Consider the following 27,702-nt stretch of genomic DNA (forward strand, 5'->3'; position numbering starts at 1 on the left):
TTTTGGAACCCTAATCGCTCCAACTTTAGTTTGTATCGTGTAATTTTTGGTGGATTTATACTCTGTAAATATGTTACCATAATATCTAATCCTATATACTTCGCTCTATTGTAAAGCGCTCTGACTCCGCTGGGTAAAGTATGCGCTATAAAAAATGCCTAAATAAATCCAATGCCCTGCGACCAGGCTGTTGGAGGCTCGTCGTGGCCTTGGGGCTCCCAGTCACATGTCCTCAGGTCTGTAGACTAAAGACTGTTGCAGCTTGCAACTCAGAACTGGCAATTCCTCAGGCTCCGGCGGGCTGCTTTTGGAGGCTTCAGGCATGACTCTGCGAATCTCAAGTTGCACATTCTTACCTTTCTCCTGAGCCACCGCAACCACAGACTTTACCCACTTGCTGACCGCATCTATAAAATAAGTTTTTGACACAAGTGTGTCCACATGAGCATCTTTTAATTTGGCTGATCTGGGGTTTGCAGCAAATATTTTTTTTAACCCTTGCGTGCGTGCGTTGGCCAACAGCCGTCGCAAGCACTACCTCAGTAGTGCTGCGCACGTCCGTTGGCCTACACGGCCCCGGACGCGCATTCGAACGCCCACATCGCAGCGGAATTGCCACCGCAATAAACGGGTTAAAGCCATGCTCTTGTATTTACAATCAACAGAAGCTTGTGCAGTGAGGGCTGGTGCTGTTCCTGACCTCCCATTCATTTTGTGGAAGTGCCTGGACCAGTCTTCAGCGCGTTCCTTGCTCCCAAATGGTGCCTCTCAGGCCCTAGACCCTTGCTGTGGTTCGGTGGGCTCCTAAATCAAACTTTTGAACTCTTCATGAGTGGAAATGAACCCATTCGCACTGGAATCCCACTGCTCGCACGGAACTTCAGCACAAGCCCCTGCCGCCTATCCCCTTGCACGGAAAGCATCAATCGATCTGGAAGACCAACAACGTAAAGCTCCAGCCCGACCTTCTGCGACACCTGGCCTGCTCTTTGTGCCATGTCCACCACCGCCATCAACTCTCTCCTTACTCCCTGCGACCCTCTCCAATGCGAACGGGGCTCTTGGCTCAAAACTTGAGAGGGTAAAACCTTCAGCTGAACTAATCTGGGGTTCTATCTAATTCGCGCTCCATCGTGATTAGCTTGAACTTTTTACTTTAACCTGGTCCAGCATGACCAGATTGCCTCGGTTGACGCTTTATGTTTTTAGGTGCTGTATAGAAGTTTATACTTTAAAAATTCATATCTCCGGTTATACTGATTGGATTTTTGTCTTTGGGTTTCGATTTGTTGATTAAATTGAGCTCTATTTTTCTAACCTGGTGTTGATTTTGTGTGCTGTTTATGCTGTTTTACTGTTTGAAGTGTTGCACAAATATTTACACATTGCCTCTAAATTAAGCCTGACTGCTCTGTGCCAAGCTACCAGGGGGTTGACCACAGTTTAAATATGGGGTTTGCTTGTGCCTTATACTGACTAGGATTGTCAAATTCTGAAAAGGAGCATACAGTTATTACTAGATTCCTAAATCCATTATGCTCAAGCATGTAATTAAACCTCATTTCCTTTGCAAACTATACAAAATATTATAAGTTCCACCAAATCAGAAAATACAGCGCAGAGTCTTGAGATTTCTTTTTTTCAATGTATTCTTTATTTGTACTCAAATGCATCAGCCCAGCCAACGTGTTTCGTCCAACATGGACTTCATCAGGGTTGGAATAGTCTTTTATAGAAGCTCACCAAGGTGCTATTTCTGTAATCAGATGTAGTATAGATATATAGGCAATCACCGTATCATTCATGATTGATTTAATTCCTTCGATCCATATTGAAATAGTTTTATTGAAGAACACCAAGTCGCTTATTCTTATTAAGAGATGCAATATCAATAAGCTGGTAATCACCATCGCATCCACTCAGCTAAAATCATGAAAGGATTATTGCCTTTGATAAGTCCTAGCATGTAGTCTCGTCGGGTATGCAAAGCCATCTATCCGATCTGATAGACAGACGGTCTTGCATGCAGCGGTGATTGGCTATATATCTAGGATGAGACACTGGACGTTGTGCACCAATTGCTGGAGTCCAGGGAATTACATAGCATTACTCCCGTCCAGTTTATAATGGCTTGTGCCACACTGGCCATGAAACAAAACTTTTTTCAGTTCGAAGAACAAGTGTACCTACAAACATCGGGTACCAGCATGGGGAGCGTTTACGCCCCCAGTCTGGCGAACCTTTATGTCCACTGGTTCGAGCAAAATCATGTATTGAATAATGGAAACCCTTTTATCGATAACCTGAAGACCTGGAAAAGGTATATCGATGACATTTTCGTAGTGTGGAGAGGGACAAGCGATAGATGCCTGGAATTCCTTGGTTGGTTGAACAGCAGAAACAACTACCTTAAGTTCACTATTGAGATCGGACACCAACGACTGGCTTTTCTCGATTTACTAATTGTATCTGGTCCCGAGGGCCTACAATCAGAGCTCTATAGGAAGCCCACTGCTAGGAACTCCCTGCTGCTATTTGACAGCAACCATCCGAAAGCATTAAAAGAGAGTTTACCCTTCAGCCAGTTTTTACGGGTTCAAAGGAATTGCTCCACGAAAACAGCTTTTAAAAAACATTCCAATGATCTGAGCATGCAACTAGTGGCACGAAAATATCCACCTAAACTTGTTAAAAGGTCCATGAAAAGGGCGATGAACAATAATCGCGAAGCACTGTTGGAACCCAGACCTCCTAAGCCGGATCTGGACCGTCTCACTTTTGTTCATACCTTTGGTAGTCTCTCCAACAAGATTCAAAGTGTTGTCAAGAAACATTGGCCAATACTGAACTCTGGACACTTAACGCTTTCACGCCCCTTGGTTTCATTCAAGAGGGGTCCAAATCTGAAAGACAGACTAGTACACACCAGGCCACGTGAAGATCCACCAAGGGCGGTAGGGTCACTATGGAATCTTCCTCCTGTTCAGGGACATCATCCCTGTGGTAATTGCCAGGTCTGCGCGCAGACAACGAGATCATTGGAAATTGATATTGGCACTGCTAGACCATGGAAACAAATGAAATTTACCAATTGCAATAGTGACCATGTGGTCTACCTCATCACCTGCCCCTGTGGCTATAAGTATGTGGGCATGACAACACGCAAGGTCCGCATACGGATATCTGAGCACAAGAGCACCATCAGGTGTGCCAGACAAGCCACCAAGTTAACTGCCCACTTTCTGGAGGTGAAGCATCTAGCCACGGAATTTAAATGGACTGTTTTGGAGCAACCCTTCATCCCCAAACACATAGCGGATGTGACCAAATACTTGCTGACGAAAGAACAAAGATGGGTACTGAAATTGGGGACTCACAAAGACGGATTGAACGATGATATTCCGTGGTCCGTTCTATGAACCATTGTTAGTCAGCGTAAAAGGGTTTCTATGCACCATGTCAACAGCCTGGACACTCCCCTTTCCGTTTATATTCACACACTGAACATTGAGCAAACGGTTTTGAGAGGGTGTTCCGAGAGCCAGTACTTATTTGAGATTTGAGATCACCTATATTAGGCTCTTGTGTTCACTTTCCACCCTTTGAGGAAGGTAACTCACGGGGTTCTGTGGCGTCACCCCATTGAATTTGTCCACCTTGACCCCACTGCATTTGTCCATCTTGACCATTATAGGGACTTTATTCCCTTCCTAACGTCCTAACTGTTCTCTTGGAATACTCAGTACATTGTACAAATAAAGTCAGTTGGTGACGACTCAAGTGAATTTTCACAGTCTTTTGCATTTATTTAATCAGGCGTTACGGTGGTCAGCTGCCCGTTTACAGTCTCAAGCCACCAAGGCGTATTCACCGCTGCCCCCCTTTTGGCCTTATTAATTTACAGCCATGCAGCATGTCCAGCAGTAATATTACAGAAACGCTTTGTTTTCTTTTCCCTAGCCCCGTTTAACCCCCACGGAACTTCGCTAGCGCTGTGCTTGTGGTCTGTTTACACTCGCATTCGTCGTGTGTTGTTTCCGTTGCTATGACTCAAAACGACAGATCAACCAACGACTTGATTTGGTTTTTAGCCCACATAGCCAATCAAATCGCGGGCCTCTTCCACTCTCAGCTAATCGCACGGGTTAGTGAAGGGCTCCACGTGACCGCGCGACCAATGGCAGCGCGGCTTATAAACAGCCTATCCTCGGTCGCTCGCTACCTCCCCAGACGGCCAGGACGCCGGCCCAGGAGTACCGACGGATAGGTAAGAGGAACCCTCCCTTCTTTTCTCCACAGTGCTATCTTCTTTTAATGGAAGGTATCCGCTCTCGAACGGAGCCTCGACCCCGTCATTGCGGGTACGATTTTATTATTGATAAGATACTGATTCCATCTCTTGCTGGCTACTGAGATAAGGAAGTGTTTCGTCCATGTTTGTGCATACTGTGTTTTGATGTGTGTTCCACATGTCTTTTAGAGCGGTGCTTCATCTTCCCCTGAGCCGCTGCCAGGTGGGGTGAGGCCAGTCCACCTTACAGATCGAGGTAAGGACTGAGAAACGTTTGGCTTATGAAATTTCTTTCTGAATGTTTCAAAATCGGGCCATATGTGCTTTAAATACTCGTATCCCCACAATCTGAATGTGATGTTATGTTAGATCCACATTGATGGACTTTCTTGCCAGCCCACAAGATAACGATAGTTATACCTAACCTTTTTCTCTTTCCATAGTGATCAACACAGACTGTAAGGGCACCCGGAGCATTCAGGTGACAATGTTCACTTTTCTGTTTTCCCGGTGCTTCCCTTCACTTTACGTATTTCACTTGGTGCAGTAGTTTAACTTCATTGTTGGTCCTGATGAATGCAAAGACACAATAGTCCCTCAATTGCAGAAACTAGTTGACCATTCTCACCTCAGGTTGTCCACATAATTAGACAGCCTTGGGTTACATTGATTTTTAACATTGCTATGTCAGGCACACACCGAATAAATTTTGTCAAGTGCCTTTTTTCAAACCAATTTTAACGCACTCCTTCTTTGGTTTTCCTCACTCTTTCACTCTTTTCAACACTGCACACCCCAGTCCCATGTTTCTGGCCGCTCATTAACATCGAGTGGCATACCACACTGTCATTGCCATTATCCACTGAGGAACCCCCTTACCACCGGGTTGACCTTTGTGTGTGGCACCGATTTTCTCAGACGGGTGGTACGGATAAAATCCCAAATGATGAAGGGCGGATCCGTATGGTGACTGATGGGTATTTCTCACACTCTGCTGAGAACTTCTGTGGCGTATCACTGTGGTTCCCTGGTTGTGGTTGACCTGTTGTTACTTTTGGGCACATTCTTTGAGACCCTCTGGTACTTCTGTTGTTTATATATCTATCCTACATCTGATTACAGAAATTACACCTTGGTGAGCTTCCTTGCACCTGCTTCACTAATGATTGCTGCTCCTGTGTGGGCGTAGGGTAGGCTTCAGTGAGCTCTTACCCCTTATTTTTTTTAAACTTTATTTTGCGTTTAGGTATGAGTAAAGAAGTACACTAGGACAAGTAAAATCCTTTGGCAAGTACAGGTAGACATAATACACACTGTCAAGGGTTCAATCAATGCCGCAGAGTGATCACATGTTACATAAAGCAAGTCCCTCGGCTGCTAACATATTTTCTGTTACAATCGTTCTTGACTCTAATTCACATAAACGGTGTTTACAAACATGACATAGGGATACATCAACTGTACCGACATAAAAAAAGGAGTTTAGCATCCGGTGTAGTTGATTATTGACATGTATCTCGGGACAGTCTAACCCACCCCTGTTGGGACTATGCCCTGTTCTTTCTGGGTAGGGGGTCTTGTCGCTGCGCCTCTAGGTATGTTCTGAAAGGTCCCCAGATATCTTTGGGCCTGGAGGGGGGGGGGACCGTTATTGCGTATAGGTCGCTGTTTGTGGAACAGGACGCCATGCTCTTCAGCCATCCCTTTATCGATGGTGCTGTTCTGCTACCCCAATGAATGGATACCTCCCTTTTGGCCAGTAGTAAGCTTATGGCAACAAACCTGCAAATTGCCGGTGGGAACTGCTTTACATATCCCAATAGAGCAATCTCGGGCAAGGGGGTCATCGGTACCTTAACCAAGCCACTCGCTATCTTATGTATTCCTACCCAGTATGAGTGTTTGCGTGGACAGGTCCAGGCGAGGTGGGCGAAGTCTGCATTTGGAGCGTTGCGTCTTGCACAATGGTGCAGTCTGGCAGGGTCTATCCTGTGGAGTCTGGAGGGGGTAATGTATATCCTACGAAGAAACTTAAAGTGTATTAGTTTGTGTCGGCTATTAAGGGAGACATTTTTCGTAACTGCACAGCAGGCAGCCCACTGTTCGTCTGTGATCGGAATACCCAAGTCGGTCTCCCATGGATCCAAATTAGTCTGGGGGTTGCATACATATAAAATCGTGTCATCTGCATAAAATGATACTAACAATGGGCCGGTGGTGAAGTGTAAACACCTATGAAGGTGTTTCTCTTGGAAGTGCCGTATTAGTGGGTCCGTGGCTAAAATGAACAACAGAGGCGACAACGGGCCGCCCTGTCTCATTCCGCGTGAAAGTGAGAAGGGAGCCGTCAATGTACCATTTAGATGAGAAATAGCATGAGAGAATGAAATAGGGTAAGAACCAGAGCAAAAGAGAAACAAATTAACATGAAAGTGACTGCAAAATCAAGGGAATTATAGAATAGAGTGAAAAAGTCAAAGGTTAGCATTTAGAATTTGTGAGATGATGGATATCAGCCAGAGATTGTCAGATATGATGTCCCACTTATTCAGAGTGCTTAAAGGTGCACACTCTGCAAGTAGGGTGGAGGGAGAGAAAGATGAGAATGGAGAGTAAGAGGAAACCCAAAGGTATCAGAGAACAGAGTGAAAAAGAGGAAAGAAAGAGGGTGATGCAGACAATGGTTGAGAAGAAGAGCAAATAAGGCAAAAATAAAGAGAGAGATAAAAGGAGACAAAGATGAGGATGAGAGAAGAACAGAGGGAGAAAAAGAGCAGCAGAGCTAGAAGAGAACAAGATCAAGAGAGCGAAAATACAACAGTCAGTGAGACATAAAAAGTAAAAGCAAGAAAAAAAGTGAGAAAAAAACAAGATTGAAAGAAAAAAAGGGTGTTGAAAAAGAGGAAGAGAGTTAAAAGAAAACTGAGATAATACGGGAAAAAGAAAGTGAGAAGCTAGAAAGACAAAGTAAGATTTAAAGTAAGAGCATGAAGGTCCACTTGAGTGAGGGAATGAGAGGCTGAAAAGGATAGAAGAGGGACCACATTCGTGAGAGACATGTTAGGAGAGAAAGTAAAGTGGACTGAGAAGAAAGGCTCAGTGAAGGAATTTGTGATGTTAAAGTTTTTTTTCTCATAACTTGACGTACTTTTCATAAAAACTATAACCAGGCGCAGGTAGCAATGTCTTTTGCACGGGGATTTACTAATGAAAATCAAAACAATTACACTACTTGTAGGTGGTGGGAATAAAGAAAAATCAGCAATATTGATCCATTAAAAAAATTCAGGATAAACAGTTTTGAAGTTAACTCACAATAGAATAGTACATAGACTTTCAGTGCCAACTAGTTCTCACAAGGAAATACGGTCTGTAGACTGCTGTTTTAGTGGAAAAGTTTGCCAGAGAGTAATCGCAGGCACATCTGTGAAGTATAAATAGTCCAGTAATCATGATCTATACAAGACTTTAATTGCCAACGTGCTGCACTCCAAAGAGTAGGCAGTCGAAGCAGTTACAAATGGAGGCTGCATAGATTGAGAGAGAGAGAATTTACTAACTAGCCTATGGCTTAACTGGAAGATCCTATTATAAATTGATATCTGAGCGTATAGGTAAATGTAAATTAAAATGTAAATTGATACTTGTATAGCGCACTACTCACCTGCAAGGGTCTCAAGGCGCTTGTACGAAAACCGCTGTGGAACCCATCCTGGCTTTCCCTGTGAGGCGTCCACTCCTGGGCACCCCCATGGTGGAGCCCAGGCATCCTTAGCGTTGTGGGGGCCGTTGTGGAGATTAAGCAAGCTATTGCCCAGAGTTGCAGAGTGGGACTCCATGATTGGAATAGGCACCGAGGCGAGAATGATCAGGTCCGTGGAATTTTGAGCCCAAGTCCTGCCGAGGCGGGGAATTGAACCCTGGTCCCGGGCTAGACCTCTGCATCAGGGTCTGCCGCTCCAATCATTGAGCCACACTTCTCAGAGGTAAGGGCTGAGGAGCACATTGGGTGTCAGTGAGTACCCGAAAGTGGATAGGATCACTCATCAGTGAGGCAGTAAAGCCAGAGTCTTAGAAAATGCAGACCACTGCCATTGATCACATGTGAGTTTTAATTGCGACAGTGCCCTGTCCCTCAGGACCAACTAGCCCTCCTGTTACCTCCAGTAAGCCCCATACAGCTGGACTGCTGAGAGTGTTCAAAGGCCACGCCACCTTTTTACACCATTCTGCAAACGCGACTCCTGGCACACTGCTGCTCAGGGGATGAAGTTCACTTTAGTCCTGAGGGCCTCAGGACACAACAGGACCTCATTGCCCCATCAGCAATGCGCCACAAGGCGCGTTTGCAAAGTGGTGTAAAAAAGGGAGTTTTCTTTTTTGTTTTTTAGGAGGGGGCTGTGTGGCCCGCCTTCTCTTAACATTTTTTTTTTATTTCAAATCTTTTTTATTAAAGTACAAAAACATAACAGTACAAAGAAAAGGAAGGACGTCATGCAATAATTAGCTCGCAAGATAGGTACAATGAACAATGCCTGGATAATTACATTCAATGTGGTCAGCAGGAAATAAGAAGATGCAAGTAACATAACACAACCGTGGGAAATACACCATCGAGACATATAATTGTCAAGCAGAAGAAGCATTGTTTCAGATATCCAAACATACCTCTCTGTCTCTTGGAGCGGAAGGAACTAAGAAGACAAAGAAGACAAAGAGGGAAGAAGAGGGAGAGAGGTTAGACAAGGAGAATGGAATGACCGCAACAAGGTTTGTAGAAATTGTTTGTGTCCGGACATCCGTCATACCTGTCGGGAGTAATGCCCAATGTAGCAGCAGCGGTCATGTAGAGACATAGCAAGCCCTTTGTTAGTGCATCTAAGGTGGGTCATAACAGAGTTCCAAGGAGTCAAGCAAACTGCATAGTTTGGCGTGAGGCCTTTGCCAGGGGGAGGAATGTAAAACGTCGTTATCCGCACCCCTCAATGAAGCTAGCCATTCTTGCCAGTGCACAAAGGAGACGTCAGAAGCGTTCTTCCACTTGCTAAGGATAATTTTGCAAGCCAGCGTTGGCATAAGGTCTAGGAGGTATCTGTCATGTTCCCTAGTAATGTTCGGATCAATCGCTCCTAGGAGAATATATGAGAAGTCCCTAGGTGGACTGAAGTGGAAGGTGCGATGGGTGTAGGCATATATCTTATCCCAGAATGTTTGGAGCAACGGACAATAAAAGAACATATGCGCCATGTTACCCGCGTGTACTTTACAGTGCCAGCAAAGGGGACTGTCCAGAAGTTTGAGCTTGAAGAGTTTCTCAGGTGTCCAGTAGGATCTATTTATCAACATAAGTTTGGTCTGGGATAATATCGGGGATATTTTATTGTAGAAAGGGGTGAGAGGAATCTTGTCCCAATCAAAAACCAGCTTAGAGGAGTTTGTTTCCTTTTCCCAATCCTCTCACACTTTCTATGTATTTTCTGTGGTGACGGTGATATGAGTTTATATATTTTTGATACCATGTGGCCTTGTGACATAAGATGAGCTAGCTTGGTGCATAGAGTGGGTTGCTGCGGGACAATGGCTCAGGCAGAGACAAGTGCTTTAAGGCATAGAAACCTGTAAAAGTTGAGCGGTTGGAGATCAAATTGCGATTGTAAGGTGGCAAAAGGTAGCGGGGAAGTTCCGTCGTAAAGGTCCCGCATCAAATTCAGACCCTTGTTAGCCCAGTCCTCCCAAAAGAGGATTCTGCACTCATCCTTTATAGCCGGGTTAAACCAGAACGATGCTAGGTTTGATTTGGAGAATTTTATTTTAGCTTTACAGTGTCTCTTAAGGCTAAGTAGAGCCCGCCTAATGTTGAGAAATATATATTTTGATTGAGTAAAGGCTGGAGAGTCCATAGTCATTATAGCGGAGAGAGGCAGGTTGTGAATGATGGATTTTTCAACATGAACACACACAGGAGTGTATTCTTGTTGGTTAAGGAACCAATTTGCTCCTTGTTTGCACAAGAATGCCGTTTGGTAGCATCTAAAGTTAGGTAGACCTACACCCCCTTTGTCTTTTGGCAGTTGAAGTTTTTTCAGGGAAATTCTCGGTTTCTTATCCTGCCAAATAAAATTATTAAAGAGTTTATGTAACTTGGAGAGGAAATCCACAATCCCTGGGCCACTATTGGCCCCGGCGACCCCATCCCCCGGGGCCTGGTTTTGTTTTATTTATTTTTTTGCAGGGAGGGGGTCCCCATGCCCCTGGGTCATTTCTGACCCCGGGGACCCAATCCCCCAGGACCTGGCCTTGTGGTAAAAAAACATGTTGCCGGTAGGGGGGCAGCGTGGCCTCACTTCCCTGGGCCACCTCTAGCCCCCGGGGACCACATCCCCCAGGGCTGCCCTTCCATTAAAAAAAAGCAATAAACTAAAGGGGAGGCGGCTTTGTGGCCCCCCTCCCATGCCATTTGTTAAAGTTCAAGTTCAGTAATTTATATAGCGCACTACTCACCTAGGGGGTCTCAAGGCGCTTAAGGGAGGGTGGGTGCATTACTTATCGAAAAGCCAGGTTTTGAGCTGCTTTCTGAAGGAGAGGTGGTTCTGTGTAAGGCGGAGGTGATTGGGGAGGGAATTCCAGGTTTTGGCCGCTAAGTAGGAGAATGATCTTCCTCCCATGGCGGATCCATGGATGCGCGGAATTACGGCGAGGGCTTGATTGGACGATCGTAGTTGGCGGGTGGGTGTGTAGAAGGACAGACGTGTGTTGAGGCATTCAGGTCCTAGGTCGTAGAGGGCTTTGTGTGCGTGGGTGAGGAGGCGGAACGTTATTCTCTTGTTGACGGGGAACCAGTGGAGGTCTTTCAGGTGACTGGAGATGTGAGCTTGATGGGGGATGTCCAGTATGAGTCTGGCTGAGGCGTTTTGTATGCGTTGCAGTTTTTTTTGTAGTTTGGCTGTGGTTCCGGCATAAAGGGTATTTCCATAATCCAGTCGGCTAGTGACCAGTGCGTGGGTGACTGTCTTTCTTGTATCGGTGGGGATCCAACGGAAGATTTTTTTGAGCATGCGTAGGATGTTGAAGCAAGAAGATGAGACAGCGTTGACTTGTCTGGTCATTGAGAGGGAGGAGTCTAGGATGAAGCCCAGGTTGCGTGGTGGTCTGTAGGTAAGGGTGCTGTACCCAGAGCCGGTGGCCACCATGAGTCGTCCCAAGAAGAGGGGGATGATCCTAAGATAAGGACTTCTGTTTTGTCAGAGTTTAGTTTTAGACGACTGTTCTTCATCCATTCGGCTACTTCTTTCATTCCTTCGTGTAGGTTTGTTTTGGCGGTGTTTGGGTCTTTGGTGAGGGAGAGGATCAGCTGGGTGTCGTCTGCGTAGGAGATGATATTGAGGTTGTGTTGTCGCGCGATGGATGCGAGGGGACTCATGTAGACGTTGAAGAGGGTGGGGCTGAGCGATGATCCTTGTGGTACGCCGCAGATGACTTTGGTGGCTTCTGATCTAAAAGGGGGGAGGCGGACTCTCTGGGTTCTTCCATCAAGGAACGAGATGATCCAGTCCAAAGCTTTTCCTTGTATTCCGACGTTGCTGAGGCGTTGTATGAGGGTGCTATGGCAGACTGTGTCGAAGGCGGCGGAGAGGTCAAGTAGGATAAGGGCAACTGTTTCTCCGTTGTCCAGTAGCGTTCTGATGTCGTCTGTAGCAGCGATGAGGGTGGTTTCGGTGCTGTGTTTGGCTCGGAAGCCAGACTGAGAGGGGTCGAGGGAGTTGTTGGATTCAAGGAAGGTGGTGAGCTGGTTATTGACGGCTTTCTCAATGACTTTAGCAGGGAATGGAAGGAGTGAGATGGGGCGGTAGTTCTTAAGTTCAGAGGGGTCTGCTGTGGGTTTCTTCAGAAGGGCGCTGAGTTCGGCATGTTTCCAGCTTTCCGGGAAGGTTGCGGAGTTGAAGGAACAGTTGATGACATCGCGGAGATGGGGTGCGATGATGGAATCTGCTTTGTTGAAGATGTGGTGGGGACATGGGTCGGTTGGTGAGCCAGAGTGGATGGAGTTCATCAGGCGGATGGTGTCTTCGGTAGTGATTGGGTTCCAGGCGCAGAGGTTGTGAGAGTGCTCTTTTGGTTCGGAGGTGGGTGGAATGGACTTTTCTTCGGAATGGTTTTCAAAGCTGTTATGTATGTCGGCGATTTTGTTGTGGAAGAAAGAGGCTAAAGAGTCGCAGAGGTCTTGGGAGGGAGTGATGTCGTTGGTGCTGGCGGTGGGGATTGGTAAATTCATTGACGATGTTGAATAGTTCCTTGCTGTTGTGGGCGTTGTTGTTGAGTCGATCCTTGAATGCTGATTTCTTTGTGGATCGGATCAATTGGTGGTGTTTGCGGGTGGCGTCCTTGAAGGTGGTCATGTTATCAGTGGTTGGGTTTTTTCTCCAGCTTTTCTCGAGAGTACGACATAATTTCTTGGATTTCTTAAGGTCATCATTGAACCAGGGGGCCTTTTTGCTGCCTTGTTTGATCTGGAGGTTTTTCAAGGGTGCTAGTTCGTCAGCGCTGTGGGTGATCCAATGTGTGCGTTTGTTAGCAGCTAGGTTTGGGTCCGATGATAGGGTAGGAGGGTTTTGGTTAAGTGATGTGAAGAGTTGGTCGGTGGTGATTTTGTTCCAGTTTCTTCGAGGAATAGGTTGTGGGGGATTGTGGGACGTGGTCTTTTTGTAGCTGAAGTGAACGCAGCTGAGGTCCGTCCAATGGAGAGCTGTGGTGAGATCGAAGGAGATGTGCTTGCTGGAGGTGAAGATGGGGTCGAGTGTGTGTCCGGCCAGGTGGGTGGGGGTGTCAACGAGTTGTTTGAGTCCGAGATTGACGAGATTGTCCAGAAGGTTGGTGGTGTTTCTGTCGTTATTCTTTTCCAGGTGGAAGTTGAGGTCTCCCAGTAGTATGTAGTTCTCGGAGGCAAGGGCATGTGGGCTGATGAAGTCAATGATGTCTTCGCTGAATTGCGTGCGTGTTCCTGGTGGTCTGTATATGAGGGTGCCTCTAAGTGTGGTCCTGGGGTCGGGGTGGATCTGGAAGTGAAGGTGTTCGGCGGTCGCGAGCTTGTCGTTAGAGCTGGTCGTGATTTGGATGGTGTTCTTATGGACGATGGCGATGCCTCCTCCTGTTTGGTTGGTGCGGTCTTTTCGGATGATCTTGTAAGTGTACGGGATGGCTATGGCGATGTCGGGCGCTGAAGAGGCGTTCATCCAGGTTTCTGTAAGGAAGGCGACGTCCGGCGAAGTGGTGTTGAGTAGGTTCCAGAGTTCAATGGCGTGTCTGTGGACCGAGCGGGTGTTGAGTAGGATGCACTTCAGGTGGTTAGTGTTGGAGCTCTGTTTGGAGGATGTGGATTTAGGGTTGGTCCTGATGCAGTCGAGTTTGCAGGAGTGGCAGGTGAAGGGTCCATGGGTGATTCCAGGGGCGGCTTGGTAGCAGTCGTGGAGTCGGCCGGGATTGAGTGCTGAGAGGGATGCGGAATCGTACGTAATACGGGAGGAGTGGGTTTTGCGAGGACCAGGGGGTATGGCGCTGGGCGCAGTCCAGGCACGGACGGGCGTAGACGGGCTTACCTTTGGCGCGCCTTCGGCGCGCATGGGGCGCGACCGCTGCGCGTAAACGCTGTGCGCAAAAGCATCTGTCATAAGTGAATAGTGGAGGGGGGTTGGGGCGGGGGAGGATCAGCTGGGGGGCGGGGTGGAGGGGCGGGCTGGGGGGCAAACAAACAACAAAATGGCTGAGACAAAAGCGAAACCAGGTGAGTGACTAAGGCAATGCGATGTAGCGCTACGATATAGCGCTACGATGTGGCACACTTTAAATGCTACTAATGAAGCTGACCAGCGCAGTGCTACGATAACAAAATGCTCACTATGTATGCAGGCAATTTACACAGTTCTGCTCAGTAATACTAAAATAAATCGTCACAATTTTAAATGTGATCAGTGTCTGGCGCAGCAGCGCTACGATACCAATCTGCCTTGAGGGAAGAGCCCGCTGTGAAGGAAACCAGCACTGCGATGTCGGGGATCGTGGGGAGCGACCTCCTCAACAGGAGTCAGGATGGTCACAGCGCGAGTGCAGGCAGGGTGATTCCTATACTATCTGTGGGGGGGAGGATCAGCTGGGAGGCGGGGGCGGGGTGGAGGGGCGGGCTGGGGGGCAAACAAACAACAAAATGGCTGAGACAAAAGTGAAACCAGGTGATTGACTAAGGCAATGCGATGTAGCGCTACGATATAGCGCTACGATGTGGCACACTTTAAATGCTACTAATGAAGCTGACCAGCGCAGTGCTACGATAACAAAATGCTCACTATGTATGCAGGCAATTTACACAGTTCTGCGCAGTAATACCAAAATAAATCGTCACAATTTTAAATGTGATCAGTGTCTGGCGCAGCAGCGCTACGATACCAATCTGCCTTGAGGGAAGAGCCCGCTGTGAAGGAAACCAGCACCCCGGGGGCCGACCCTCAATTTAGGGGGAGCCCCAATGCCCCCACGGTCCCTGCCGGCTCGTCGCCTCCTGCGGGAGCCATAATTGCTTTTGGGCAAGGGGAGCTGCTAACATGCAGCTCCCCTTGCCCAAAAGCAATTCTGCTTTGCTTCTTGAAAGCGAGAGCAGGTTTCCTGCTCTCGCTTCCAAGAAGCAAAGCAGAGTTTTCTATGGCATGGCAGGAGACATTGCAGCTGGCCCTAGGGGGTGATATTCCCCAGGCCATCAAGGGCTCTAGAATGGGGGCTGCGCGGCCCCCCCTCCCAACGAGTACAAAGCCCCTTGGAGGTGGTGGTCCCTGGGGCCCATGGTGTCATGAATTCACCCGCCTGTACTCCGGTTTGTTCCTTCCTTGATGCTTCTATTACCCAACTCACTCTGAACTCCACCAGAGAGGCAAGGATAGGACTCACTTGCTGCCCTGATCGAACACCGGGGGAGGGGGGAATAGGGACGAGAGAAAAGAGAAGACACACTGGATTCTTGTAGACCGACTTGACAATTCAGTCGTGTAGAATGTCTCTCGAGAAAGGCAAAATTACTGGGCTTCAGTTTTCAGCTCGTGTATAATCTGATAAATGTACCCGATTAATCTGAACACCCTAAATCACTTTTTTAGGTCAAACATCTGCTTTGGAACTATTAATCAGGTATACCTGAATTACCCTTGACCTTTTCTCAAAAGGATTCTTGAAACTAAAAGAAAGAATAAACAAAAAAAACACTACAGGTGCACTAATAATCTGTGATTGCTCAAATTATCTCAAGAGTTACTGATTTCCTTTACAATATTTGCTCCGTAATTTCACATTAAATATATATAAATAATAACAACAATCGAGCTCTCTGTTTCCTTTCAGTCTTCTAATCAGACTCAAGGTATTTACACAAATGTCTGTTTTACTTTAACATTCTTCACTTACTCAATGTCCTTAAAGTCCTTGGATTGTTTCAGGAAGAGTTTCAAAACGTTCTCTTGATTTATGGAAGGTCAAGAGGTCTGCCACAGTTTTCACAAAGTTTAAATTCTTACTGGTATGTGTTCAAGCATGCTAACGCTTTACCATTCAGAGCGAGGTGTTGCTTGGCATCCCTTTGTTGATTCTCTTTTCTTTTCTCTTTTGTAGGAAATCGGAAACAGTGCCGGGAGAGGATCTGGAGCCGGAAATTCAGAAACAGGAAGGAATGTCTGAAATGTGCTCCGGGGAGCAAGAACACAGCCGAAGACACTGAGTGAAGACAGGGAAGGAAGCAGGGTGGAGCGCTAAAGAGCTTCGGAGTATTTGCCACCAAGGTTCGGAGTCAGGTGAGTGTTTAGGCACGAAGCGAAGCATCGGGAACCAAGTGGGTGGGGTTTAAATTGCTTTGGGTCTCAGGTTTTCTCACGTGTGCATGTGAAGGTGATTTGGGCCTTAGATCTTTCCCAAGTAATTCACGTGTACATGCCAAGAACGTTTACACATGCAGGAAATGCCTCCTGCCCCCCCAAAGGTCTTCGTATGTGACAGGGTTTTTCCGGATGCAAGGCATGGAAAGATCTGACCAATCTTGTAGTATGTACATGTGTTCCTGTTTCCAGGATCTTTCTGACGCATCATAACCCTTCCAGTTAATTAAATACTGTAATCGACCATGTTTACGTTTTGCATCTATAATGCGATTTTCTTCATATGCAATATTGTCTCCAACTACAACAGGTGGAGGAGGGTTGTCTTTTCATGTGGACTGATGTAATGACTGATATTTTCCTACTTTTCTGGTGTTTCAGCTAGTTAGCTATAAAGTAATTACTCATCACAGTCCCTTCCCAGAATGCCTAACAACAAAACACCACATTCAGACTACCTATCTGAGAAAGGAGTAACATAAATAACTAAAGATACTATAGATCAAAGCTCAGAGGGTATGTATAGCAACGTCCTCCGACGAATCAGAATCAAATATCAAATCAGGTCAGCAACGTCTTCCGACGATCAACGCGCACTTACGCGAGCAACGCACCCTGGTGTGAATCGATATCAAATCAGCAACGTCTTCCGACGAATCAATATCAAATCAGCAACGTCCTCCGACGAATCAAATATCAAATCAAGTCAGCAACGTCTTCCGACGTTCAACGCGCACTTATGCGAGCAACGCACCCTGGTGCGAATCAGCAACACCATCCGGTGAAAATCAGTACATACCTCTTACGCTATGTTGGGTTGGTCTGCCAGCAATTTAGGTATTCCTGCTTAGGAGCCGATTTCCCTTCCGTATCTACAAGTACTCATTAGAGGGGAACTAGCACATCCCTCTGTAAGCACTTGGTAAAAAAGGGGCCCGACCTTCCTCCACAGAGAATAAGGACAAATTATATATTCTCCCATGTAGTCATCCCTAATCATGAGCAGCACACCTTCCCATCATCAGTTACCTGTAAGAAGGGAATCACCCCTCCTTCTATACTACAGCACCTGGTTAAGAAGAATCCACACTCTCTCTTAGTGACAACAAACAAATGGAATTAATGCAAATTGGGGTCTTTTATTACACAATGATGAAAGGACATAAAAAGAAATGACTTATTAATATACATACACACATATAGAACCTGAAAATAAAGGAATAATTAGATAAAATGAGTCATACATGGAACACCTCACCATATTATTAGACATCTGCAATCTGAAGACAGGTCCGTCTCTCTTTCCCTCTGAGGTTGGGTCAGGACTCTCTGTTCCACAAACACGACTGCACGTCTGCACCGTGATGCTTCACCAGACCGCCAAAACCACCAGACAATCCTCTCACCCTCACTTGGACCCGCTTTCACTAATATAGAATGTAGCTCTCTCTCGAAGCTTCTAGAAGAACCCGCCTACCGTTCTCATGAGATTCCTGTACCTTTCCGTACCTGGCACACAACAGCAGCTGGCCAAGCTTTTGTTATGGCTCCAGCGTGAAGAGAGTACATTTCTCCGACAAGAACCGGTGCTTGCTGGTTCACTACTAGTGAACAACACATTTAAACTAAAACATTGCCTTTCACCTAAAGAGGCTTAGCAGGATGGTGTCAGAAAAGAACATAGCATCGCTCGAGCATAGGCCTTTAGGCCCGAAAAAGAGCAAAAAGCAGCATATAAGGGGACATAAAGCTGTCAAAGTCTATAGGCAAGCCCTACCAACTAGGTGAAATAAAGGTCGGGAATGGACAAAACACCATACATGTTCGATTGACAGCAGCATATATTGAGATGGTGGTGGGCAACGGTCATAACCGAGCCAAAAAAGCACCAATACCTCAGTCACTACACCGGATCATGTGGTTTGAGCAAAGATAAACGAAAAACTGGGTGATTGGCATATTCCGAGGGCAAAGTTAATCTCATTGAAACTGGATTCAAAATGTTATTTATGGGAAAGGGGCCAATGAACCTAGGTTTTAGTTTCTTGGGGCCTTCAATCTGGATATTTCTGGTTGATAACCAGACGAGATCCCCTACTTTATAGGGTGATGCTGGTGTTTTGTGTTTATCGACTGATAATTTGACCTTTTTGTTTATTTTTGGCTAAACTACGCTTGGCTTGTTCTTGAAATTCCCGCAATTCTGTTAATCTTTTGGTCACAGCAGGCATAAATCTGGAAGGATGGCAGGAATAGATCGTGGATGTAAGCCAGTTATAAAAAAGAAAGGGGAACAGCCTAAAGCTGCATGATAGCTATTGTTGTATGAAAACTCTGCCAATGGTAGGACCTCATCCCAATGAGCCGATATAATGGAGGTTAGGCACCGTAGACTTTGTTCAAGGTATTGATTAACTTTTTCTGTCTGGCCGTCAGTCTGTGGGTGAGAAGCGGAGGATAATGCTATTTCAATTCCTAAATGTGTGCACAACTGACTCCAGAATTTTGAAACAAATTGAGGGCCCCTGTCGGAAATTATTTTACTGGGAAGGCCATGTAGTTTTCCAATATGGTTTCAGAACCCTTCACTAAATTCTGTAGCTCTTGGTAGTTTTTGTAAGGGAATAAAGTGCCCCATTTTAGACAAAAGATCCACAACTACTAAAATTGCAGTGAAGTTGTGGGATTTAGGCAAATCTGTGATGAAGTCCAAACTGATAGTATGCCAGGGAAGCAGAGGTATGGGCAATGGTTGTAGAAGACCTTTAGGGGATGAATGGGAGGACTTTTGTCGTGCGCACACTGGGCAGGCTTTTATATATTTTTGGACGTCCTTGGTGTTTATTCCCTGTGTGTTAGCTTCTTTATTTGTCTGAATGCAGAGAACTGTTGTCTGAAGGCCAGTATTAAGGGCTACATAAAATAACTGGACCCTGCTGTAGCGCCTGGAAGCACCTAGATATGGGTGTGTAGGTGTGACCAGAATCACCTAACCCTCTGAAACTTTGTCTCTTTTAAATACCCAAGAAATTATTGGCATACCTTCCTGTACCATGTAGAAGCGATACAAAGCTTACCTTCGAGGGCCCCTTGAAATGACTGAAGGCATGAGTGACATAAGTGTACATTGAATGTGTGAATGAGTGTGCCTTACGGCTGAAAAGAACTGACTATAGTATCAAGCCTCTTGGGAGGACTTTCGATTTGCTTTTATCACAGTTTATCCCTTAAGCCTTATCGCCTGCTTCTGAGGGCACTAACAAACAAGATTAACGCCCTGCAAAGGATGTTAACTGCTGTTAAGTGAAAGAGCCAAAGGCGAGGGAATGCAACGAGGGGACAGACAATTAACAACTGTTAATGCCAGATGGCATGTTAAAAACAAGTTTATATCCTTTCTCCCTCATCATACCACACCCAGATAGGCACACTCTTACTTTCCGGTCGATGTCCATACTTCTCACTCTCACAGGGCCTATAATGCAGACAAATGACAGTATTAGTGGCAGCATTCTAAGCATGCTGATTGGTTGAGCCGATCTCTTCACAGTGATGGCTGAAGAGCACGTGCTGATTGGTTGAGCCGATCTCTTCACAGTGATGGCTGAAGAGCACGTGCTGATTGGTTGAGCCGATCTCTTCACAGTGATGACTGAAGAGCACGTGCTGATTGGTTGAGCCGATCTATTCACAGTGATGACTGAAGAGCACGTGCTGATTGGTTGAGCCGATCTCTTCCCAGTGATGGTGATTGCTGAAGAGTGCGTGCACTGTGATCATGCTTCTAAGTGCAGGAGAATCGGGGATAAGTTATCAAGTGAAGTACAGGTGTTATTTCAGCTACGTTTTCATTATATAAAATGAAAATATAATTATGTAAAAAGAAGTTTTTCAGTAGGCTAGTTTTAGGGACCCCAAAGTTCTTTATTCTTCCCCAGAATCAGGACCTTAGTTTTCTCTCCACTGAGTTTGAGAAAATTTGCCTGCATCCAGTATGCAATTTTACTCAACCCCATCTGGAGAGCAGATGTCTCAGACACCCTCTCCATAGAGAGAGAGAAGACTATCTGGGTGTCGTCAGCATAGGAGAACAGGGTCAGCCCGCCTCCTCTGCAATGTCAGCCAGAAGTCTGTCACTCATGTTAAATAACAAAGGGCTAAGAATGGAGCCATAGGGTTCCCCGCAGGGAGAGGAATGAGTAACAGAACTGGCCGTTGGGGCGAAGACCTGGAACGTTCAGTCGGTGAGAAAAGAGATAAGCCAGTTGAGTGCCGGCCTGGTAACACCCAAAGATCGTAAGGCTTTCACTAACACGGTGTCAGACACCGTGCCGAAAGCTGCTCTCAAATCAAGTAATATGAGGGCCATCGTGTCTCCAGAATCTAAACGATATTGCAGCCTTTCCGTAACTCCAAGAAGGGTAGTTTCAGTTGAAAAGCTGGCTCTAAAGCCCGACTGAGATGAGTGTACAAAATGTTGTGACTCGACAAACTGAGATAGCTGTGAATTAATGTGTCTTTCTGGAATTTTCAAGAAGGCCAGGAGCAATGAAATAAAAAACAAAGACCCACAATTGATGGACAGAATGCAGAACAAATCAAAGGTTCACCCCCAGTCAAGAGATCTGGGTTGAATCCATCATTCTTTTGCTCACCATGCCACCCCAGTTTAGACCTGGCCATATGCAAATCAGTCTTGACCCTGTGCCTCATGGGAACAGTCCAGTCTGAACTGCCAAGCCAGGTCCTCCCTGGACCGGAAACAAGCATCCTAGGACCGGTTTTGGACTTTCAACCCCCATCAGCCAGGATAGCTTGATTCCACTGCCACATTGAGCCTGGGACCCATGTCTAGGCATAGGCATACTACCAGCGCACTTAGGGCGAGAAAGCAAAAGACACACAATTGATGGACGGAATGCAGAACAAATCAAAACATTCACCCCCCAGTCAAGAGTTCTGGGTTAAATCCATCATTCTTTTGCTCACCATGCCACCCCAGTTTAGACCTGGCCATATGCAAATCAGTCTTGACCCTGTGCCTCATGGGAGGCCAAGTCATGTCCTCCCTTGACCAGAAACAAGCATCCTAGGACCGGTTTTGGGCTTTCAACCCCCATCAGCCAGGATAGCTTGATTCCAGTGGCACAGTGAGCCTGGAACCGCTTTTGGGCATACCCGGCGCACTTAGGGCGAGAAAGCAAAAGACACACAATTGATGGACGGAATTCAGAACGGGACTGTTCCCATTGTGTGCAGGGTCAAGACTGATTTGCATATGGCTGGATCTAAACTGGAATGGAATGGTGAGCAAAAAAAACGATGGATTTAGGCACAGATCGCTGTACTGGGGTGAATGTAAGACATTGTTATGCATTCTGTCCATCAATTGTTATTTTTGCATTTGTCACCCCAAGTGGGACGGGTATGCCCAAACATTGGTCCCTTGCTCTCCATGCCACTGGAGTCAAGCTATCCTGGCTGATGGATGCTTGTTTCCAGTACAGGGAGGACTGGCCTGGCAGTTCGGGCTGGACTGTTCCCATTGGTTGCAGGGTCAGACAAATTTACATATGGCTGGGTCCAAACTGGAATGGCATGGTGAGCAAAAAAACTATGGATTTAGGCCCAGATCGCTGTACTGGGGTGAATGTATGACATTGTTGTGCATTCTGTCCATCAATTGTTCTTTTTGCATTTGTCACCCCGAGTGTGACAGGTATACTGAGACGTTGGTACCGTGCTCTCCATGCCACTGGAGTCAAGCTATCCTGGCTGATGGGGGCTGAAAGCTGGACACCGGTCCTAGGATGCTTGTTTCCATTCCAGGAAGGACCTGTCCTGGCAGTTCGGGCTCGACTTTTCCCATTGGGTGCAGGTTCAAGACTGATTTCCATACGGCTGGGTCCAAACTGGAATGGGATAGTGAGGAATAAAACGATGGATTTAATGCCAGATCGCTGTACTGGGGTGAATATATGACATTGTTCTGCATTCTGTCCATCCATTGTTCTTTTTGCAGGAAGCAATGAAAGAGGCCGGTAGTTAGCCTTCTTCAGAAGAGGAAGCACCATTGCGGGTTTCCACTCAGGTGGAACCATTGCCTCCTGTAAGGAGGCATTCAAGAGTTCCATGATTATTGTGAGTGAAAGCGACTCAAGCTGCTGGTGCACCGAGATCGGAAGAGGGTCACAGGGTGAGCCAGATTTAATCCTGGCTATGAGTCGTATAAGGGAGTTCATATCTAATGGAGCCCACATTTCCAGTTTATTCGTGGATTCAGCGATCCTGTTGTCACTGTGAGAGATAGTTCTGGCTGCTTGAGGGGATGTAGGTGCTTGCTGATGGGGGGTACCTGGTTTTATGCCCTTCATTTCAGAGTATATTTTCTCCACTTTATGGAGGAAGAATTTCTCCACGTCTTCACATTGTAAACCATTCAGGGAAGGGGGAGTAGATTGAGTTTCAGATCCAGAAAGTTCTTTGACCATTTTAAATAATGTCTTGGAACAATTCAGCGCACTAGAGATGGTCGAGGAGACCTATTCAGCACGAGCTGACTTACAGAGAGTGTGGTATTCTCTTTTTTCCCTTTTATATGCAAGTTTGTTGTCAGGCGCATAGTTCCTCCTTCAGCATCCTTCCAAAGCTTTGCATTTGGCTTTCTCTGTTTTTAAATTCTCAGTGAACCAAGGGGCAGGGGGCTGTGGTTGTTCACCTTCTTAATAGAGGGTGGGAGACAGGTATCAATGGCATGTAAAAGCCACTTTTGGACGCCACCCGAAAGAGTGACAGACATTTGTTTTGTGATAGGAGCATTGGAAGACAGAATCTTATTGAGAGCTTCAATGTCCAGTTTTCCCCAGTTCATAGTTGGTTTCCTGATGCTAGGTGCGGCTACAGGTGAGTTCACTGAGATCTCGAAACGCAAGCCGATTGCAAAGTGATCAGACCAACATAAGGGAAGAGCTGGTGGGCTTTGAATGATGGATAAACTGGAGAAAATAGGGTGGCCGGCCACATGAATGGGACCGGAGTTGCAAAGTGCAATATTCAATGCTGCCAGATAAAAGTAGCGCTATTAGTACATGCAGAGTCATCCAAGCGTAAGTTAAGGTCGCCCAAGAAGTAGAAGTTGGTGGCATTTAAGAGAAAAGGGGTTATTAGGTCATGAAAGGATGAAGCCCATGGACCGGATGGCCCTGGTGGACGATAAACTAGTATGCCTGAGAAGGTGAACTTAGGGGTCAGGGCAAGCTTAAATAAAGCTGCCTCACAGCTCGTAAATGGCAGTTCTTCAAATTTGCACATGTAGGACTTTTTATAAATTATAGCAATGCCACCACCTGTCTTGGAGTTCCTGTCTTTCCTGACTATAGCATAGTTAAACAGTAAAGCTGCAGCTACATCAGGGCGGGAGCTCATGTGCAGCCATGTTTCAGTAAGAAACATTGCGTAAAATAAATAGTAACTTGTAAATCCAGTATTTGTAAAGCGCACAGCTACCCGGAGGCATCCCGGTGCTGGGGGCCATTGGGAAGATTAAGCGAGCTGCACGCGTCCGATCTGGGGCCATTGAGTAGGGGTTAGGCAGGACGCCTGCAGCGACTAGAGCACTGCCCGGAGGGAGAATGTGGCCGAACAAAATGGCCACCCGGGCAGGAACATCCCCTCAAAGTACAAGTGCAGAAAAAAAAATTGTATAACACACTCAGTAAAGCAGAAAAATAATGCAACAGCAAGCAACAAAACTATAAGCATCCCTAAACCTAGAAAGGTAGAAAATGGTTTTGGCAGCCACTGAACATGACTTCCCCGTCTCCCTCCAGGAATTGTGGTAACAAATCTATAGCCCTTTTGCACAGTCACTCATGCTTTCTCTCAGAGAAATATATAAGGAATACACAGCGGACCTTGCAGACAAGTGAAAACAGAGCATTAGTACTTCTTAATACTTTTAAATTTAAAGACAAAAACTTGGCTGCTTCTGTTTTTATTGTATATATGTGAGAAGTTGGCCTGATAGGTGATGTTTCCAATTCTGGAACCACCGATTATCAGACCAAACAATCCCTTATGGTGTCTGGTTGTAAGTCAACCTTATTAGACAAGCTATCCTAGGGGTAGCATGGACTAAGCAGCCTAAAGGCTTAACTTAAGAGGTCGTGTTAAGCGAGCTGTTTTACCACATACAATCCTGTAATATCAAATGAAAGGACACCACACAAGTATATATTATAAAAATATATGTGTTTATTACTAAAAACAATCCCCAGTATTCTTTATGAATAAAGGGGCACAAGCGTTAAATCAAAAGCACAGTTTAAACATACAAGTTGCACAATTATGGATGAGGGCGGGTGGCCACTCAAACCATATACTAAACAAGTGGTATAAGAGATGCCACTCGAGCAGTGGTTAGGCCTAGGGCCTAGGGAATCGCTGGGAGCAGTCGGGACAAGCAATGCTGAAGTCGGGAACGGCCCACGGGATTCGGGAGCAGTGCGGAAAGCGCACGCGTGCACCAATGTTAACCAATGGTGCGTAAAAGTTGTAAAGTTAAAGTTTAAGGACACTTCCGCTGAACCTAGAGGAACAAAACTTAAGACACAGACCCTAGAGATGTGTACCAGTGTGGGAACACCGGCGGAGCAAAGTTACCTCACCCACAGGAAGCGGGTGCATAGGGTCGAAGTTGAGTCGGGTTTCGTCACGCAGGCTCTTGGTGCTTGAAGCTGAAAGGGCTGCAGGCGGGGTGAAGGAGAAGTGTCCGGTGGAGTCCAAGGGTGGACTCAAGTCGAAAAGTACCTGAAAGCAGAGGGGACAGAGTCTGGGTCACTCCGCAGTGACCAGGGTGGAACCAGGACGGAACCAGGCAATGTCGGGCGCAATCAGGTGGTCGTCGAGGAGCTTTTCTCCGCTGTCACGTGGGCTCTGGGGCATCTGCGACGTCCAGGAGCAGGTCACGATCTGTCCCACGCAGGCTCTCGCCGTCGGCGCTGTCGGCTTCAAGATTGGAGCAAACAACACTTGGCAAAAGCAATCCACGCGGAACCGGGAGATTGCTTCTCACTCGAACCAGGAAGGTCAGAGTGGGGGCTCCTTTTCAGGGGAGCTGGTGTGGATCTGAAGCAACCAGATTCACAAGTCGTTTTCGTTGTTTCGTCGGCACAGGGACCACTAGCCAGCTGGCAAGTGACCGGGCCAACGCGTTGAGCCAAATGGAGCAGAAGGGCCCCACGCAGCACTCGTCGAGTGTGGAGGGCTGATCTTCGTTGCAAGAGTGGCTCAGGGTGGGGGCTTCTCAAACCCCGGTGCACAGCTTCGAGGGTCACTCGTGGGCTGCACGGTCAGCGTCTCGTGGTCAATTCAAGATGGCGTGCCCCACGCTTCCGGTCGCCTCCACGGGTCTCAGCTCTGCAGGGACTGTGGATCGGGCTGTTGGAAGGCAGGCAAGCTTGATCTCGTCGATCTCTGTCGCTCGAGTTCCGGCGGGAACTGCAACAAAGTAGACGTCGAGGGCTGGATGGTGCCTGCTGGTGCAGGGTGGTCACTCCTTGACCACAAGGGAGATTCTTCGGGCTTCCAAGTTGAGTAGGAGGTCCAAGGGTCCAGAGTTTCGTTTCTTATGTTTCTTTCAGGAAATCTGATGTGCATTGGCACTGCTCCCACTCTTATTCGAATCTGGGGGGCGTGATTACCTGCTAGGTCCCCCCCTATGGGTGGGACCCAGGAAGTGGGTGGATACACCCCCTTCCTTTGATCTAGGCCGCCCTGGCACGAGGGCTGGAGTGCCCCAGAACCGGTTTGGCCGGATTATGCAAGGGGCAGCCTTGTGCGCCCCAAGCAGTGTCTGGTTTCTTTCAAACCTCCCTGCTACAATCCATTATCTCCTGTCTGGAGGGCGGTGACACCCTCCTGTGACAGGAAACCCTTTGTCCAGGCCCCATTTGGTCGAGTTTCGGTCAACTGCAGGGGTCCAGACATTTGTCTGTGGCAGAGGCATCCATTTTGTGGATCTTAAGGTCTTTGGAGAAATTAACCGCATTTAAGTAAAGCAACATGTCCTACCCCTCTAGAGGGGTGGAATGCTATCCCCGTCGCCAGAACTGGCGAGGGGATAGTATTCCAAATCGTATGACACCTTACACGACATGTTTTGATAAAGCCAAACCAAAGTTGCTATTTAACCGCGAGGATTATAAGGCACTTAAGAGTATATGGTATGGCATTATCCTGGAACAGCTTAGGGAGTTGTTCCCGACAGCTGCAGACAGGCTCAGCTCATGCTAGAGCTCCATCTCACATAAAACCACGCACTCTGCCTCCAGGATTGATGAGGCCTTCCATAGGAGTGACTCACAGGTTTACATGTGTCCAGATATAGGTTTAGATATAGGTATACTATATCTAAGCAAGGGGTGATTACACCACCTTACCCCAGCTGAGTGATCAGCCAGTTGTGTCAATTTAAGAACCAGCCAGGGGTGGCAAAAGATATGCTGCAGCCCCTGGTAGGCCTTGGTGGCCCCTATGCCCTGGGCACCTATAGTGCATTATACAGGGGCTGACAAGGAGTCCATTTCCAATTGTGGTATGTGCCTATAGCACATGTGTCAGTAATTTAGTGAGAGAACAGCAGGCTGGGGGTCTGATCAGCAGGCCCACAGCCTCAGTAGTCGAAAACCAGTGAAGCAAAAAGCAAAAATTTGGGGTGACCATAGGATAGCAGACCCTACTCTCCTACAATATACCATCTTTATGTTTTTTATAGACTGTGCTGTATCTTTTTGATATCCCGGTCTGCAGGAGGACTTCCCCGATTGAGCAGAGTAAGTCTTTCAAGCCCCACATCCAGAGCTGTAGGGGCAAATTAGCAGACTAGTTGTTTGGAACCTGACTATTTTATTTAGCGACTTATGTGTAGTCATCACAAACATTTCTCCTGCTTGGGGATTTTAATTATGGTGTAGAAGATTTTTTAGATATGGAAGTAGCAAAACTATTATCAGACTTAAAGACTTGAGGACTGCAACAAAATATTACAGGCTCTACTCACTCGGCGCGCCACAATCTTGGACTTAATCTTCACCACGTCTACTGCACTGACTTGTGAAGCCCATGCCTTTGACGTGGACTGACCACTCAGTACTCTTCTTTCAAATACCTAAAGCAGGGTTGCCTGAGAAACAAGACCTGAGCAAAAGAGTCTCTTGAAAATGTCAGCGCATTACTCCTATCGCTGAAAAATTGAATTTCTCTGTAACCTCAAAGGAACACGACATAAACCACACCTTAGCGGACTAGTGTAAGGCTTTAAATTTTGCCTTTGATAACATTGCTCCTTTTAGAACGCATTCTAATAATAAACAAAGGACTGGCGCCCTTTGCTATCCTACAGAGCTGAGCCCGGAAAAGTCACTATGTAAAAATCTAGAGTGGCATTTAATTACCAACCCTTGTGACAGAGACCAGACACCTTTATTGCGCTCTTTTTTTAGGTGC

The 27,702-nt window shown here is 46.7% G+C and overlaps 1 protein-coding gene across 3 annotated transcripts in view; it reads left to right on the forward strand.

The window, feature by feature from the left end:
• The window catches only part of LOC144805757 (uncharacterized), a 49,068-nt gene that overhangs the window by 6,750 nt on the left and 14,616 nt on the right, over positions 1-27,702 (forward strand). For all 3 annotated transcript variants that reach the window (XM_078672241.1, XM_078672239.1, XM_078672240.1), the window contains exon 3: positions 15,938-16,116. The gene's annotated coding sequence lies outside the window, so the exon portion shown is untranslated. The remainder of the gene's footprint in view (positions 1-15,937; positions 16,117-27,702) is intronic.

This window comes from Lissotriton helveticus (assembly GCF_964261635.1).
Source record: "Lissotriton helveticus chromosome 1_1 unlocalized genomic scaffold, aLisHel1.1 SUPER_1_unloc_23, whole genome shotgun sequence".
Classification (NCBI taxonomy): Eukaryota; Metazoa; Chordata; class Amphibia; order Caudata; family Salamandridae; genus Lissotriton; species Lissotriton helveticus.